Below are 19,274 nucleotides of genomic sequence, written 5' to 3' on the forward strand. Positions count from 1 at the left end.
ACTAGCCCGCTGCCCTTGTAAATAGTTCTTTAGTGTTAATTTTCCTTTCGGTTTTGTATTTTTTTGGGGCAGTTGGACAATGTCCCAACTTCTTGTATATAGTTCTTCATTAGGTAGGGTTTTATTTCATAGGTTTCATTTAAAGGATTGGGCACATGGACCCTGGATGTTCACTTTGTAAATAGTTTGACAATGGATTTGGATCATTGATTTTTTTTTCATGGATAAATGTTTTTTTATTATTTTTGCACCTTGGATTTATTTTCTCAGACTGACACTTTGGAGACTTGCTTTTCATTTGGATTTCATGCGTCTTTTTCATTTATTGGACATGCTGGATTTCATTTATTATTTCCATTTTCTTCTGTTCCATTTCATTGCCTTGCTTTTCTGTTTAATACATTATAATTTGGTACTTCAATGTGTGGTATTCTCTCTTTGGTTTCATGCATGTCATCATGGGTGTTCTATCATTCACATGCTGTCATTGTGTGGGTTTGATGGATATGTTTTGATGTGCAGACTGGCCATTTGGGATGCATCATGTGCTGGTGATTTCTTTGTGGGGTGGATGTCATACCTGGTGGTGTGTTCGGACTGGGGTGGCGTGCGGGGTGTATTGAGGGGGCATGGGGACCATGATTGTGGATCGTCATGAGGTGTTGGGGGGACATGTATGGGGGCCTGCTGGCAGGTGCCCCTGACTGCTGGGGGTGGGGGTGCAGGGGGACATGTGTGGGACATGAGTGGGGGCCTGGTGGAGGTTGCCCTGACTGCTGGGGGTGGGTGTGCAGGGGGACATGAGTGGGGGCCTGCTGGCAGGTGTCCCTGACTGCTGGGGGGTGGGGGTGCTGGGAGACATGAGTGGGGGCCTGGCGGAGGGTGCCCCTGACTGCTGGGGGGTGGGGGTCAGGGGGACATGAGTGGGGGCCTGGTGGAGGGTGCCCCTGACAGCTGTGGGGTGGGGGTGCAGGGGGACATGAGTGGGGGCCTGGTGGAGGGTGCCCCTGACTGCTGGGGAGTGGGGGTGCAGGGGGACATGAGTGGGGGCCTGGTGGAGGGTGCCCCTGACTGCTGGGGGGTGGGGGTGCAGGGGGACATAAGTGGGGGACTGGTGGAGGGTGCCCCTGACTGCTGGGGGGTGGGGTGAAGGGGGACATGTGTGGGGGCCTGCTGGCAGGTGCCCAGCACTGCTGGGGGGTGGGGATGCAGGGGGACATGAGTGGGGGCCTGCTGGCAGGTGCCCTGCACTGCTTGGGGGTGGAAGTGCAGGGGGACATGTGTGGTACATGAGTGGGGGCCTGGTGGAGGGTGCCCCTGGATGCTGGGGGGTGGGGGTGCTGGGAGACATGTGTTGGTGATCAGTAGTGCAAGGTGACATGTGGGTTGGCTGGGGGGCATGACCATGACCAGAGGTGCAGGGTAGTCCCCTGTGGTGTGGGCTGCCTGCAGGGGCCGTGGAAGGTGTAGAGGGAACACCTGGGAGGACCCACACAGCCAATTCACATGTAGTACTCCCCGGCACCCCCGAAATACACGTACCCTGCTGAAATCGCGTGTGGAACTACCCGCGCACCCCGGAATACACGTAGCCTGCTGAATTCGCGTGTGGAACTTCCCGCGCACCCTGGAATACACGTAGCCTGCTGTGATTGCGTGTGAAACTTCCCGCGCACCCCAGAATACACATAGCCTGCTGAATTCATGTGTGGAACTTCCCGCGCACCCCGGAATACATGTAGCCTGCTGTGATCGCATGTGAAACTTCCCGTGCACCCCGAAGTACACGTACCCTGCTGTAACCGCCTGTGGAACTTCACACGCACCCCAAAGTACACGTACCCTGCTGTAATCGCGTGTGGAACTTCACGCGCACCCCGAAATACACGTACCCTGATGAATTTGCGTGTGGAACTTCCCACGCACCTTGAAATACACGTACCCTGCTGTATTCGCGTTTGACACTTCCCGCACACCTTGAGATACACGTACCGTGCTGCATTCGCGTGTGACACATCACGCACACCCCAAAATACACGTACCCAGGCCAATCAAATGTGGCACTTCCCACGCACCCCGAAATGCATGCACACGCTATTTTTCACGTAGCGGGTGTCCGTGTTTGTCGCGTACCCCTTTGCACGTCATTTGTCCTAGAGGGCCACAGTATGGGGCATTCATCATAGCTGTATATAGGTGCTTTTTGTTAGCGCACATTTTGGCGCACATTTATTTCAGGCGCAGGGACGCTACCACCTGCATTCTTGTGGCAGACGTGTTTGGGCCTGTGCACGTCTTTGCCCGTGCGCTGGTTTGCCCTATTCGATTCCATGAATACGTGTTGTAGGTGAGCGTGTGGGCATTCCGCGCACTTGCCTCCTGTACTTCCCCCATGACGTCCATATTTTCATGCATTGTTCCCCATTCTGAGTGTTACGCCCCGTGTTCCACCTACTTCTGTTATGTGCGCCGCGCTATGTGCGATTTCGCTGTGGCCGTGGCGCACGCCGTTAGATGACCTGTGCGCCGGCGTGCGCCGCGCACTTTTTCAGCGCACATCCAATATGTTTCGCGAGCACGGACTTCCATGAATCGATGTGCGCTGGTTTCCCTGTGATTTTCGCACTTGCACTGCGATTCGCACGTTTTTGGCCACTTGCGCCGATATTTCTGGCGCGCATTGATTCCATAAATCGGCCTCTCTGTTTTTAAGCTTGCCAATTGTTTAGATGTTTTTTCATGAGCATTTAAAGAGCTAATTTGTAAAGCTCTTTTACTTTCTTCATTCAAATCGCTCAGGTTCAGAATATGCCCAACAGGTGAAGCATTTTGAGAACCTTTGTCATTATTTGATTGGGTTCTAACCGAATTTATGGTTTCGACAGAGATCCCTTGTGATGATTTCTCAACTTGTGAGGGACCTCCTTTATTTTTATGCCTTCTTTTCAAAGCTTTTTAATGGAGTTTTTTGGCCCTTCTCGATGTAAAATAGAAATGATCTTTTGCGATCGTTTCTTCTTTTTGTGATTCAAGGCATTTGTCTTGTTCAATGATTTTGATGAGGATGGTTGGGCTGTCAGGCGACTCTACAGGCGTGATCAAATTGGTATCTGCTGCTTCTGCAGTCGCAAGCATCTCAAGAATTTTTTCTTTAGGATTGATCTGCACTAATATATGTTCGACCTGTAGAAGTCTTTCGTGCTGAGATTTTGCGACCTCCAGATAATCAATTTGTTCACTCACAGGAGTGCTCATGGTATCCTTCGTGGTATTTTCTTTGCAATTGAGGCTGCTCTTTCGTGACAATTCAAGTGATGCTTATGGCAAGCCTCCTGGGCTAAGATGTAGCCTTCTATTTTCATTAATTGTACAGCATGCGAGGACGAATCATATTTTATCTCTTGCAATAGCTGATGGGAGTATTCATGTCCTCGATCTAATAAATTTAAAATTCTCGTGAACACAGGCAAATCTTTTACGTTATGTTCAATAAGATCTTCTATGTTTTCTTGAGAAAGAGGTACATCAGGAAGATTTGAAAAATTAAACATTGGCAAAGATGCATTAAAATTCCCTTGGGCAGGAATTAGATTATGAGGTTTTGCTTTCCATTGAATATTTTGCAGTAGGAGAACTAGTAGACGGAAATTGCAATTTTTGGGGGAGTTGATGCTCATTTTGATCGAGGCAAAATTGTGATCTCAATGGCTCCTTTATATCAGACTTATGAAAGAGCGCATGTTCTCTATAAATCCTGTTTGTTGATACGGGCGTTGAGGGACCAAGAGATAAACGTACTCTCTTGTCTAAATCTGCCATGATTACCGGAGCAAGCATGGAGATATCTGCCATAGGAGAGAATTTTTGTTTGTGTATCTCTGCAACAGTTTTTTTGTTCCTTGATAGATTATTGGCTGTCGCTAACGGATCTCTAGTAATATCCTTGTCTACCTTTTTTAGAGAACATAGATCTTCTGTGACAGTCTTGATATCCTGTGTTTCCAACGTGTTGCTGTCCTCAATTAGAGGAATATGTTCCTCAACATGAGCAGCAGATATGGAAAGAAAGGAAAGTTTTCCATTTAGAGAAAGAGAGGGACTATTTTTTTTTTATTGGCATTTTTTGGGGATTCAAAGGTTGGTTGAGTGTTAGAGGGGCAATCCTTCCACTTTTTACCATTCCTAAGAGTCGTCTCCATGGTAAGCGGAAAAGAGACACAAAGCAGACAGTAATGCAATTGACTCTTGTTTAAAATTATTACCAAGTTTTGGATCAATGTAGAGACAAGGACCTCCTCCCACCTCAACCAAATACATTTTGTGTACATAATATAAAGACGAGGTGAAGAAAAAATACACACTTACAGTTCACTATCAGCTTCTAGCAGAATATCTCCACTACAATCCACCATATAATTATGATAAAAAACACTTCAGGCCCCTGCGCCCCGCGCCGCACACCGTGAACAGTAAACAGTACTTAAGGTACTTCACGGGTGTGCGCGTGGTTGCGCTGTCTGATGTGAATATATCTTGAGTAGCAGGGGCGTGGACACCAGGGGGGCGGAAACAACAAAAGGCAGAACCTAAAAATGAATTAGAGAGAGGGCTGTATCAGTATAAGTGTGCAATAGTAATTAGACCCCTAATTCACTCTATTAAGGTGCACAACGTGCACACGAGCACAACGTGCCCGCAACAGTCACCTTCTTTAGTTTCAATGGGCCAGGCGGAGCAGTGTTACATAAAAAGACGTCCTCCAGATAGAGACGGCTCAGCAGTGTAGATGCAGATCACAAACCCAGCAGCTTCAGCGCAATACAGAACCACCCACCGCGCCAGTAAACAGTACTTAAGGTACGTCACGGGGGCGCGTGCGGGTGCGCTGTCTGATGTGAATATATCTTGAGTAGAAGGGGTGTGGACACCAGGGGGGCGGAAACAACAAAAGGCAGAACCTTCTTTAGTTTCAATGGGCCAGGCGGAGCGGTGTTACATGAAAAGACGTCCTCCAGATAGTGACGGCTCAGCAGTGTAGATGCAGTTCACAAACCCAGCAGCTTCAGCGCAATGCAGAACCACCCGCCGTGCCAGTAAACAGTACTTAAGGTATTTCACGGGTGCGCACGTGGGTGCGCTGTCTGATGTGAATATATCTTGAGTAGAAGGGGCGTGGACACCAGGGGGGCGGAAACAACAAAAGGCAGAAACTTCTTTAGTTTCAATGGGCCAGGCGGAGCAGTGTTACACGAAAAGACGTCCTCCAGATAGTGACGGCTCAGCAGTGTAGATGCAGATCACAAACCCAGCAGCTTCAGCGCAATGCAGAACCACCCGACGCGCCAGTAAACGGCCCCAGATCTTTTGGTTGCATCTCTGGATAGAAGATTAGTGGCTACCACTAAGAGGCTAGTAAGCCCCGACATGAGTGTAGCCCCAGATCTTTTCCAGTCTTAGCAGCACTACCCCACCAGCCACCTCTGCAACCTCGGCTCCTCCTTGGGACTGTGCCTGGGAGTCCTGCACGAGGGTGGGTGGCAGAGCTCAAGTGTGTATTTGTGGCCGTTCTCGCGGTGCCTTGCGTTCGTGGGAAAGACCGGTGGGGCCGCCTGGCTTATCTACGAGCCACATAGTGGTCCCTCATTTCCCATGGAGCCGGGCTCTTGACTCCCATACTCCCTCTCTTTTCCTCCAGGCATCATGTGTTCTGCACTGGGCCGCTCCTGCCCCGCCCACTCCCTTCTCCGACTCCCACAGTCCCACATCACTCCAGTGCTGTAGCACTCTATGCTCTCCACATTCTCTGTGCTGCTCGAAGCTACTGAAGAGCACACACTCAAGCTCCTGAAGCAAGGTGTGTTCAAGGTGCTATTGGAAACTTTGTATTGCACTCTGGGGAATCAGTGCCCTACTGGTGGGGTATCAGGATCTGGGATAACTGTTTTTCACTTTCTTCAGCAGATATGGGCGACCGGGCACCGACCTGCCACCCATTATGAAGGCCCAGTGAAAGCAGAGCCCGCCCCCAACTGCAGCTGGGAGACCCCAGGTGGGCCTGCCCCTGTTATGACAGTAACTTGGTTACCCTTTGCCAACACACCTGTAGAGAAGGAGCTAAGTACCCCCACCTCAATCATCTCGCACACATCACCTGTATGTTGGATCCCAGAGTGGGAAACATGTGCAGTTCCAGTAAAGGTACCGATACCTAGGAGAATCTGGGAGGCAAGGTTCCCCTTGAGGAACCAAACCTTCATACGAGACAATATGATGGTCGGCTGAATGAAATCCCGGAAGAAGCAGAGAAAATGAATGATGAAGAAGAATGGTGATGACGCAATCACCAGTGACGTCATAACAGAGAAATGCTGACGAATAGAGAAGAGATGCAGAAACTAAGAGAATGCAGACAAGTGAATAAGGCATCAAGAAAGTATCGAGACAGAGGACATCTTGGGATCAAGATGATGTAACTTATGCTGCAGGCATAAGGGAGAGACCAAGCTATTATATACGTGTATACATGCAAAGAAACGTAAGCAGATGAAGTATTCTTAAAAGGCTAGCCTTATAGATTTAGATTGTGGCATGCGGCAACAGATATCCATATATATATATATATATATATATTACATGGACGCGGTAGCGTCCATGTAGTTATGGTTAAGTTGGTGTTTACATAGGAAGAGCATTTTTTGGGTGGCTTATAACTTCGTTCCCTCTGGACGAATCCTCACCAAACTTTGCAAAAAAAGTATATGGCCCAAGTTTTGGTGAGGATTCGTCCAGGGGGGGAAAAGTTATAGGGGGGGTCCCAAAAGGTGTGTTTTTTCCTATCGACATAATGGGAAAAAACTTTGAGCACGGCCACAGGCCAAACCGCTGGACGGATTTACACCAAATTTGTGGCAGGAGCGGGGGCTTGGTCCCGAAAGCGTGCTTTTGCAAATTTGGTGTAAATCCGTCCAGTAGTTTTTTATAAAATGACCAAAACGTAAGGCAAAAAAATTAGTGATATCTGTGTTCGCTTCGCGGACGGACTTCCCTGTTCGCTCCACGGACAGCACCCCGATTGACCCATGGCCTTGCGTCATGTCCGCGGACATCCGACGTGTTCGCTGATTAGACAGTGAGGGGCGTGGAGCGTGTCAGATTTTCTGTGGCGCCCGCCATCTTGCATTCGCGGACGACTGCGGACAGCGCGGTGAAACGTGGATAAAAAATTGTATTTAGTGCCATGTGTTGGTGTGTAAGAGTGTTTGGGGAGTGTGGGGGAGTATGAGATAGGTTCAATGTTTTGTTTTTTTATGTGCTAGACGTTTTTGTTGTGTTCAATTTGTCCGCGGAGCACACGGCTGTTCTGACATTTTGTAAATAAACTAAATGGTGGGGTGTTTAGAGGACGGAGTATGTGTCATTTTTGTTCGCAAGGAAAGTAAAAATGAGCTATCAACACTCGCAGTGTACTTAATTGTTCGTAAATACACAAACTGGGGGTGTCCTCAGGACGCTGTCCATATTGTAATCTGTCTAGTTGAATGTGTTCTAAGAACAATCGCGGTGTCCCGAAATGGTTGCAATTACACAAAATGGGGGTGTTCTGAGAACGTTGTTTGTATTGTTCATTGTCAGGGTGAAAGTGTTTTAAAACCACTCCTTTTGTCCGCTAATAGTACAATTTCCTATGGGCGTCAACCGACTTTTTGTCCACTAAAGAAACGATAAATCCGGCTGGTGTGCGCCGACATTATGTGATAATCCTATGACTGGCGCTATTGACCTGGCTGACTTGCTTTTGCGACACTAAATCATATCTCCCGCCCCTAAGCCTGATATTATCAAAGCATTCATATTCCCCGCCTCTCTCCGTGACGTTACAGGGTGCGTCATCAAACGCGCCCAGTCCTCTCCAGTCCTAAGTGACTTTACACAGAACCCGAAAGACAACACATATTATGTCACAACACAGCGCGCCATAATTCGGAATATGAAACAGTGATTTAAAAGCAAACAGCAAGATTGTAAATTTTGTAAAGTACATTTATTTGACATCAAATGTTTAGAGAATATTCAGCAATTTGCATTTGTCTTTGTTGCCGATCCGCAAAAGTTCATGTTGAGGGACGCAATGTTCCTTTGCGGTACAGAGGGTGTTAGATCAGCTTACAAATCAGTCAGCCACAATTCGGAATATGAAACTGTGGTTTAAAAGTAAACAGCAGGATTGTACATTTGGTAAAGTACATTTATTTCACATGAAATGTTTAGTGAATATTCAGCGATTTGCTATTGTCTCTGCTGTCAATCAGCAAAAGTTTATTTGGAGCCACGCGTTGTTCCTTTGCGGTAGATAGGCTGTTGGGTTATGATAAAAGCAGTAAATGGTCGCTCTGATAATCGGAAGGTTGCTCCAACAACGAGCCATTAGACCACCCTATTGGTTGGTATGTTGTTTGTAGCCGCTAGTACTGCATAAGGGCATATTGGTCCTTGGCGATTGTCCCATAAAATGGTGAGGGTCATGAAGTTGCATATTTGGACCTGCACCTGGCAGTTGAAGACCCCATCCGCTGGAGTCTGTAAATCGTGACATAGGCAAAATGGGGCCACATACCTGTTTTAAAAAACATAAATTAGTCTCACCAGCCGATCTTCATTAAAAATCATCATTTTATTTATTAGGGCATGAAACTCTTTGCTATCGAAGATAGTGCAACGGAGTATGTTAATAATATTTTCCCATTCATATAGCGCTAAGAACCGTGAGGTATCTAAGCGTTGCTTATTATTACCCACGGTGTGTGGTGCTCATTTATCGACCACGGAAGGATGAAAGGCTGAGTTTGGCCTTGCCAGGATTCGAACTTGCGTTAGCAAGCTGTGCACGGATGTCAAAGCGAGCGTTGTACTCGCTGTGCCACTTGACAGGCTACAGTGAAGTGGCACAGCGAGTAGAGCACTTGACCGCCTATAGACCGGTTAAATTATTTCTATTAACCCACTCTGTGTCATCTGCCTTTTTCAGAGCCCTCTAAACGACAGGGGATCAATTCGGCAGTGATAGTGCGCGGTAGAAAACATTATGCCACTTTGAACAAACAAGTTCAACTTGAGCGGTCTTTAATGCTACGCTATTGTATTTATATTTGGTATAAAATAATCTAAAGGGTTACTTACAGTACAATTGCAATTTCCATTGTCTACGAGTAGTGCAGTCCCAAAATACGACTCTGCACGTGCGAACCATCTTTCGCATAGTGATATAATATATAAAAGTGGTTTTGTTTCAGAAATGTCATCCTTATCTTCTCTTACGTTTTAGCAACACTCCTTCAAGAGAAGTCTTTCATCACAATCTCTGTCTGTCAAGGTCAAAACACAACACAATCTTATAGTCCACTTCGTGAGCCTCTCCAGGGCCCGAGAAAAAAATGGAAGCAGCTGACCTTCACTGTGAACGAGCATAAATTCTTACTTTGCAACATTCTGTGTAAAGCCATCTGTGAGAAGTTGGTTTTTGCACGCCATGTTTGTATATTGTTTGCGTGATATTAAAAAAAGTTTGTTTGAGGACGTTATTCGTATTGTGTGATTGCTTAGCTGTATGCAATGAGGGAATGGCACAGAGAGTAAAGTGGTTCCCGTCCGCGGACACCGCGGCTGTTCGTGGACAGGGCGTGCTACATCCGGGTTTTTCCAGGAAATCCAACATGGAAAGAAGACTGTACGGATCAGCCAATCAGATGTCGAGGTTGTGGATTTGTGTTGAAAGAAACTGTGTGTGGTGAAGATGGCAGAAGTAGAGAAAGTCAGGGTGTTGGTGCTTGGAGATATGTTTGTGCATGGTTTACAACATTACGCTCAATGCAGGCATGTTGCAAAGAACTTTGATGTGAAAGGAGTGGAGGTGGTGTGGAGCACTGTGCCTGATTGCAATGTACAGGGAATTGTACAAGTTTGTGAGGATATGGCCACAATGAACAGTCCGCATGTGGTAGTTTTGCACTATGGTGCTTTCCATTTGGGCAACGTCAGTGCCCCTACTTTGTTGGCTGATTTGGAACGCTTGGTTCAAGCCGTAATGAAGATCCTTCCAAATGCGAAAGTAACACATTTGTGATGTCATCTTTGATGTCCTGGGTGTTATTGTTAGCAGTGCACGGTGGCGCGAGTTATGGTTGCTTATCTTACCACAACTGCCGAATTTCAGGGGTTTTTTGGTTTTACTTTGAACCATAACGTCCCTTTAACTAAGTTTTTTCACTGAATTTCATAGGTTTTTAGTAGCGCAATTTAACCATAACGTCCCTTTAACAAAGTTTTTTCACTGAATATATATATATATATTCAGTGAAAAAACATCATTCAGGACATCAAAGATGACATCACAAATGTCATTGATGACATCCGCGATGACATCACATGTCTGGCTCCCCCTTTTTTCTTTACTGACATATCTAGGCCACATGGTTTTCTTCAGTAACAGTCAGGAATTAAAAGTGGAAAAGGTAGTATATTTGTAGACTTATCCTTCAAGTATGTTCTTACAATAATTCCCTTTGGGTCCAGTCATATCATATGAAACATATATATAGGGGAAGACACAAGCTTGAAAGACAGCAATCCTTTCTGTGCATTAAAATAATCAGTAGAGCTGTCAGCACTTTCTGATAGTTCTGTTGTTTTTTATTACTGTCCTTTCCCTGTATATGTTCCTATTTTTATATCTTGTATTCACACTACTTTCCTTAGAGTCCAGGCACATCATGTGATATATATATATATGTACATAGGGTAAGTAGCACGTTTGAAACAGAGCAATCATTTCTCTGCATAAAGGTAATCAGTTAGGTTATGAACACCTTTTGCTACTACTGCTGTTTTTTTTCTTACTTCACTTTCCTTGTATATACTCATATTTGTATGTGTTGTTGTCTCTTTGTGTTTTCTCTATAATAATGCAATTATGTAGTAAGTGGGTTTTATTATCTACTTATCACATGTTTCACAGTATGCAAAAGTCTAATAAGAAAACAGTTATCATGTAACTATTCAACATGGCAAGCTTATAAATATTATACTTTCATCATGCATGCTGCACACAATGCCTATGTTTCTACATGAGCACCTTAGTATACTGGATGGGTGAATTAGCACTTGATATTTATTCCAATGATCCTTGACATTTTTTTTAATTAACATTACAATAAGAAACCCTTGTACAGACTTTTCATGAAAGATAAATGCACATGTGATGTTATCAGTGATGTCATCAATGTCATTTGTGATGTCATCTTTGATGTCCTGGGTGTTAGTCTTAGCAGTGCACGGTGGTGGCGCGAGTTATGGTTGCTTAGCTTACCATAACTGGCGAATTTCAAGGGTTTTTCGGTTTTACTTGGAACCATAACGCCCCTTTAACAAAGTTTTTTCACTGAATTTCATAGGTTTTTAGTAGCACAACTTAACCTTAACGTCCCTTTAACAAAGTTTTTCACTGAATTTCATAGGTTTTTAGTAGCGCAACTTAACCATAACGTCCCTTTAACAAAGTTTTTTTCACTGAATATATATATATATACATATATATATATATATATAGGAGTCAGTAAAGGAACAATGCTCCCACTACGTATGATAGCAGTGCTGAGCAAATGAAGAAAGACTGTGTTTTTTCAATTGTTGCAGTCAGAAAAACAAGTGATTTGCAGGAGTGAAACTCGGAAAGGCGAAATTGGATGAGCCACGAAGCCAAGGCCATATCAGACTGGGGTGAGCTGACATAGGATACAAATCGTGAGAAAGAATGAAGCTCCTGTTCAGAAGGCATGGACAAAAAGAAGAAAGAAGATGTCAGAGGTCTACTAAAGAATAGTTTTTTAATACACTGAAAGGCTCGTTTTCGTGGTCTTCAGTCACGTGGAAGGATGAAATTGGAGGAGCAAGTTGCTCATAGCTGCGCATGAGGGCAGAGCGTGCCTTCACTCCCCTCAATTCTCCACAGTACAGAACAAACTCAAGGCCGAGCTTCAAAGCTTAATTGACTGAGCAGACCACTGAGGTGATGATGAATGGATATGCTAATTGGTGGGAAGCTATGGTTAAGACTAGCTCATCTGCACCTGGATGTTCAGCCTGCATGCTGCCAACGTAAGTTGAGAGGGCACTGACAAAGTTTTGAAAGTAACCAATGATAGAGGACCGCATGATCAAGCGTCCTATAGTTGTATAACCAATTAGACATTGTGTATTTAGTGACGTTTCTAGTGACACATATTAGGAAAGGGCTTAGTTGCCCCACCTGATGTTAAGAGACTTATCACATTATTCCATTACCCTAGATGAGTATGGACTGTGTACCTAGATGATCCTTGTAGAACCTATCACACTCACCATTAGGTTTTTTTAGTTTGCCACGTAGGATGATGTTAGTGATACGTAGGTTAAATGTCACCTATGACGATTTTATCCTATAAAAATGTAGTTTTTTATGAATTGCTTTGAGAAGTCTTGAGAGAGACCATGAGGGGTGTCTATTGATGTCCGTTGTACCACCTGTTTTAGATAATTGCGATTAACCCCTTAAGTGCCATGGACGAGGTATCTCGTCCTTGGCAACAGGGAGGTAATCCCAAGGATGAGATACCTCGCCCTTGGCACTTAAGGGGTTAAAATAGTATCTTTCACCAACTACCTGAGTTGTGTCTATTATTGATGTCAGAGTAAACTCTACATCCTCCATCTATCTCTAATGTATTGCTAACCTATCTTAAAGGGCTGAGTAGGAACCTCGGTTCACACCCCAGTCACGCCCTCCACAATGTGCCGTGCAGGACCCGGGGCATTTTACTTCCCCGTCCTTGCACGGTACATTGGCCATGCTGGCTAGGCCACTGCAGCAGTGACATTGCAGCCGGCACTGGGCACAAAAGTAAGCAGGACTGAGATTATTGCCATCAGGATTCTGCCCTTACAGTAGATGCACTGGCCTTGTTAGCAAAACGCATTGTGAGGGTGCAACTACAGTGGTGGAACAGCCCTTATTGACAAAAACCAGCATGAGTGCATATTGGCTGTAGCAGTGCTGGCCATAATGACAAGAGCCACCTTGAGGGTGCATCTACTTTAGTGGTACTGGCCTTCTTGGCCAAAGCCACCTTGAGGGTGCACCTCCAGTAGTGGTACTGGCCTTATTAGCAAAAGCCATTACGAGTGCATTTTTGCAGTAGCAGTGCTGGCCTTATTGACAAAAGCCTTCACAAGCATGTACTCACAGTAGCAGTACTGAATTTATTGGCAAAAATCCCTTTACCCCAGTGACTCAGCAAATATGCATAGCCAATAGTATAAAAGGCTCCTAAACACCAAGCCCAATAGTCATAGTGAGTGTGCTTGGAAGAGAGAACAGTGACTCAGTAGAAATATGTAGCCAATAGTATAAAAGGGCTTTGTGTTTAGGGGTCCTTGGTACTATTGGCTATGCATATTTGCTGAGTGACTGTAATCTCTTCTGAGCATGCTAACTATGCATGAATTACCTGAATATTGGTGATTTATTTGCGTAAGCCCCCCTGTTCACGGCAGGCTCTATTGTATCTCTCACAACACCCAGACTCGTATGCACCCCCAGGCCGGCTGCCACATCGCCCGATGCCTCATTCTTATCCATGAGCCTATTTTGGGGCCAACGCTGTTTTGATGTAGAAATGCATTTTGTAGCCAAAAGGACCAGAGAGGGAAAAATAGCCGTTACTGATTCAGTATTAGGAGCGGCAGGCAGCGATTCCTCACAGTGATCACGCGACCAGTCATACCCCCCCAGATCACACGTTAGGGCTGATACTTGCTCCTCAGTTCGCAACATGTTTTCATTTGGAGAACCAGCCCGAAATTGTAAAGATTGTTTTAACTTTAAACGAGTCAAAGGGCCAGATTCAGCCGTAGTTCACCGCTTACCTGCCACGGACTGCTGCAGACTAAACTCTGCACCCGAACTCTGCATGCGCTCCGCGCGTGCCAGTAGATTTTAAAGGAGGTTGGGCTTGATTCGTTAAAGGGACAGGAAAAACAGCACAAAGTCCCAGAAAAGCTCTCCAACAGTCGCTGCAGCTCCTCTCACCACCGCAGACTGCTGCAGACTGAACTCTGCACCCGAACTCCGCTTCCACTCTGTGCTTATTCTGTTCTGAACACTGCCACTGTCATCTTGATTCCTGTTCTGAACACTGCTATCTCTGTTTCCTTTCGTCCTGGACTCACTCTCAACATCTTGGATTCCTCTAGACTAACGTTCCACATTGTCGACCTCTTGCCATTTGCGACTTCAAGTGCACATAGGGACACCTTGCTGACAGTGCACCAACCCGTACCAAATGCCCTCCTCGTGCCGCCCGGGTCTAGACCATTTACTAACCTTTCTGTTTATTATTTTATACCATCGTTGTTTCCTATCCTGGATTACACGGTTGTATACGAATTGATCGTTTTACAACTGCTCGAATGACAATTGACCTTTTCACAATTGACCGAATTGTGAAGGTCAATTGTACCATATGTGTGGGGGGAAACCCCCCACAACCCCCCACCCAACGCCAAACCCCCCAAAACCCATAGTTTGAAAATCTATCTACAATGACATAGCCCGAGTGTATATGATGACATTACACTTCCCCTGAATTGATTGATTTATATAAGCTGTTGTCTGTATTTATATAAGACACAATCTGACCTAAGTCAATGCACTAGGCTTTTAACTAAATGTTAATCTAGCTTGGCTTTGTTTTTTAATGGTAACATATGGTGGAAATTACGGTACATTACGGTTGTATGGTAGGCAATAACTTGACTTTCCGTTCCAAGATGGCCACTGTTGAATTACTTTGTAAATGCACCTTCATTTTATAATTGACATAGAAGGTGGACTACACACCTTTTAACCATGTCTTTGTCCTTTGTTGTGTTACGTGATCAAGCGCTCAGTTGAGCGTGAAACGCGTTGTAAGCGGGCCGTGCCCACAGGCGTCCTGCCTCTGTTTGTTTATGCTGTTTCCCCAGCCTTTTGTTCTGTGCATTTTGTACAGCTAAGAATTTATTAAATATTTACCTTTTTTTCTACCTTGTGTGAGCTGCGCTTTCCCTTTTTTTTGGAAACTTTGTTGGAACTTTTTCAAACTTTGTTGGGTGCACGGAGAGTGCGGTCCCTCCCCTCTCCTCTTTTTCTTTACATATATATATATATATATATATATATATATATATATATATATATATATATATATATTCGGTCAATTGTGAAAAGGTCAATTGTGACCCTTTAAATTCGGTCAATTGTTAATTCGAACAATTGTAAACGACCAATTTGGGTAATACCGATTACACAAGCCACCTTTGATCCAATCAGTGGTAAGACATACTTCCTTTCCTCTAACACTTCCTAAATAGTCAGAATCATATTGTAATCTCCTTCTTTCTGCTCTTGCAGGAGGATCCTGGTGTGAGTTCCATTGTTTACTCACCACTTGTCTTTTCTTCCAACTGGGTCCGTGGTGGTGCGGTCTCTCCACTCTTTTAGGTGATCGGTCTCTTTGTCTGGTACGAAATACAGCAAAGAGTCATATCATCGAAAAGAGATCTTCCCTCACAGAGAAGAGGCTCGGGTGGAGGCTCCAACATGAGGTCTTCAATCAATACTACAGTTAAGAATAGACGTGGTCTCCTGTCTCGACTGCTCCCCGTCTGGTGAGAAACACACTGTAAACTCTTCTGTGCATTCTGACTATGCCTATTGGGCTTGGTGTTTAGGGGTCTTTTATACTACTTCCAATGCATATGTGCTGAGTCACTGTAATCTCTTCTGAGCATGCTTGCTATGCCTATTTGGCTTGGTGTTTCGGGGTCCTTTGTACTATTGGCTGTGCATGTTTGCGGAATCACTGTAATCTCTTCTGAGCATGCTCACTATGCCTGTTGGGCTTGGTGTTTAGGGGTATTTTGTACGATTGGCTATGCATATTTGCTGAGTCACTGTAATCTTTTCTGAGCATGCTCGCTATGCCTATTAGGATTGGTGTTAAAGAGTATTTTATACTACTTTCAATACATATTTGCTGAGTCACTGTAATCTCTTCTGAACATGCTTGCTATGCCTATTTGGCTTGGTGTTTAGGGGTCTTATATATCATTGGCTATGCATATTTGCTGAGTCACTGTAATCTCTTCTGAGCATGCTTGCTATGCCTATTTGGCTTGGTGTTTAGGGGTCTTATATATTATTGGCTATGCATATTTGCTGAGTCACTGTAATCTCTTCTGAGCATGCTAACTATGCCTATTGGGCTTGGTGTTTAGGGGTCTTATATATTATTGGCTATGCATATTGGCTGAGTCACTGAAATCTCTTCTGAGCATGCTCACTATGTATGGGGTTTATTTGGATTGGTGATTAGAGCTTTCTTTATACTATTGGCTATGTATTTCTGATGAGTCACTGAAATGTCTTGTGAGCATGCTCACCATGGACCCCATTCATGGAACCTTTTGCACGGTTCAAAGGGACTTTGCACTGCTAAAAAGTGACTGTGCACTGCCGACACAAACCCCGATTCATGTAAATGTGCAAAGTGTATTTTTGCAGTGCAAGGTCAGTACAAAGTAATTTTTGCAGTACAGAATGACTTTTCACTGCTAAAACATACTTTGCACAGTTCCATGAATCAGGGTTTGTGTCAGGAGTGCAAAGTCACTTGTTAGCAGTGCAAAGTCACTTTGAACCATGCAAAAAACTCCATGAATCGGGCCTTATGTCTATTGGGATTAGTGCACAGGGTCTTTTATACTATTGGCTATGCGTTTCTGCTGTGCCCCTGACATCTTTGCTGAACATGTTGTTGGGATTGGTGATGTGTGAAATAAGGGCGGAGAAGAGACACAGCAATAGAGTTTAAGAGTTGTATCGAGCAATTTGTGTCAGGATCTTGAATACTCTTTCATTGGTCGTGGGTTGCCACAATACTCATTAGCACTGTACTACTAAGGCCGGCATTGCCTGCCGCACCAATTCTTTGCAAATGCCGTTTCCAATTGGATTCTGGGAATTTTGAATCAAATCCCAACAGGTAACATTTCTCTGTAAGTGAACTTTCTCAACCAGACTCGTGGTACTTTGACCCCAAGTACCATTATGCAACGGTTCTTGGTTAGTGTCTTTCCTGAACATGATTCAGGAAACTGTGACTTCCTGTTCCGGCATATAACAGTTCACTGGGAGTCCATTTTTAGGAACTGTGCCTCCTGTTTCGGCATATAACAGTTCATTGGGAGATCATATTTAGGAACTGTGACTTCCTGTTACAGCATGTAACAGTTCATTGGAAGTCCATCCCTAGGAACTGTGACTTCCTGTTCCGGCATATAACACTTCATTGGGAGTCCCTCTTAGGAACTGTGACTTCCTGTTCCGGCATATAACAGTTCATTGGGAGTCCATCTTTAGGAACTGTGACTACCTGTTCCGGCATATAACAGTTCATTGGAAGTCCATCTCTAGGAACTGTGACTTCCTGTTCCGGCATATAACACTTCATTGGGAGTCCCTCTTAGGAACTGTGACTTCCTGTTCCGGCATATGGGGAGTCCATCTTTAGGAACTGTGATTACCTGTTCCGGCATATAACAGTTCATTGGGAGTCCATATTTAGGAACTGGGACTTCCTGTTTCGGCATATAACACTTCATTGGGAGTCCCTCTTAGGAACTGTGACTTCCTGTTCTGGCATATGGGGAGTCCATCTTTAGGAACTGTGACTACCTGTTCTCGCATATAACAGTTCATTGGGAGACCATCTCTAGGAACTGTGACTTCCTGTTCCGGCATATAACACTTCATTGGGAGTCCCTCTTAGGAACTGTGACTTCCTGTTCCAGCATATAGGGAGTCCATCTTTAGGAACTGTGACTACCTGTTCCGGCATATAACAGTTCATTGGGAGTCCATCTTTAGGAACTGTGACTACCTGTTCCGGCATGTAACAGTTCATTGGGAGTCCATCTTTAGGAACTGCGACTTCCTGTACCGGCATATAACAGTTTATTGAGAGTCCATCTTTAGGAACTGTGGCTTCCTGTTCCGGCATATAACAGTTCATTGGAAGTCCATCTCTAGGAACTGTGACTTCCTGTTCCGGGATATAACACTTCATTGGGAGTCCCTCTTAGGAACTGTGACTTCCCGTTCTGGCAAATGGGGAGTCCATCTTTAGGAACTGTGACTACCTGTTCCGGCATATAATAGTTCATTGGGAGTCCATCTTTAGGAACTGGGACTTCCTGTTTCGGCATATAACACTTCATTGGGAGTCCCTCTTAGGAACTGCGACTTCCTGTTCCGGCATATGGGGAGTCCATCTTTAGGAACTGTGACTACCTGTTCCGGCATATAACAGTTCATTGGGAGTCCATCTCTAGGAACTGTGACTTCCTGTTCCAGCATATAACACTTCATTGGGAGTCCCTCTTAGGAACTGTGACTTCCTGTTCCGGCATATGGGGAGTCCATCTTTAGGAACTGTGACTACCTCTTCCGGCATATAACAGTTCATTGGGAGTCCATCTTTAGGAACTACGACTTCCTGTTCCAGCATATAACAGTTCATTGAGAGTCCATCTTTAGGAACTGTGCCTTCCTGTTCCGGTATGTAACAGTTCATAGGGAGTCTATCTTTAGGAACTGTGACTTCCTGTTCCGGCATATAACAGTTTATTGAGAGTCCATCTTTAGGAACTGTGACTTCCTGTTCCGGCATATAACAGTTCATAGGGAGTCTACCTTTAGGAACTTGTCAGGATTAGTCAGGCGAGTACAAAGGCAGCGAATATGGCAAGGGAAATGTGCACTAAATCACACAGTGAATAGCTTCGAATTAAACTACGTGCACACAGGAACAACGACTCATGTATGCTAGAACCCAGGAGTGCAAATAGAGTGTGACAACAAAACCAATATATGAAAAGGGATGTGGGGTAAGCACCTGACCGTGAGGAAAGTCGGCAAGCGCCTTACCCCCAATTGCTGTTACAGGTACTGACAGCGCTAAACCCACGTGGAGGGCAAGCAATGACAGGATCAGTGAACTAACACTCTTGATGGTATTAAATAAGGGAACTAAAGAACAGTACTCACAAGGACGAGATAAACCTCTTGAATGTCAGCTAGCCCACGAATCCTGTTGATGAAACTGGGACCCAGAAAGGCTATAACAGCAATGGGAGGAAAACTA

Source organism: Ambystoma mexicanum, chromosome 1q (assembly GCF_040938575.1).
Source record: "Ambystoma mexicanum isolate Mex_15411 chromosome 1q, UKY_AmexF1_1, whole genome shotgun sequence".
Classification (NCBI taxonomy): domain Eukaryota; kingdom Metazoa; phylum Chordata; class Amphibia; order Caudata; family Ambystomatidae; genus Ambystoma; species Ambystoma mexicanum.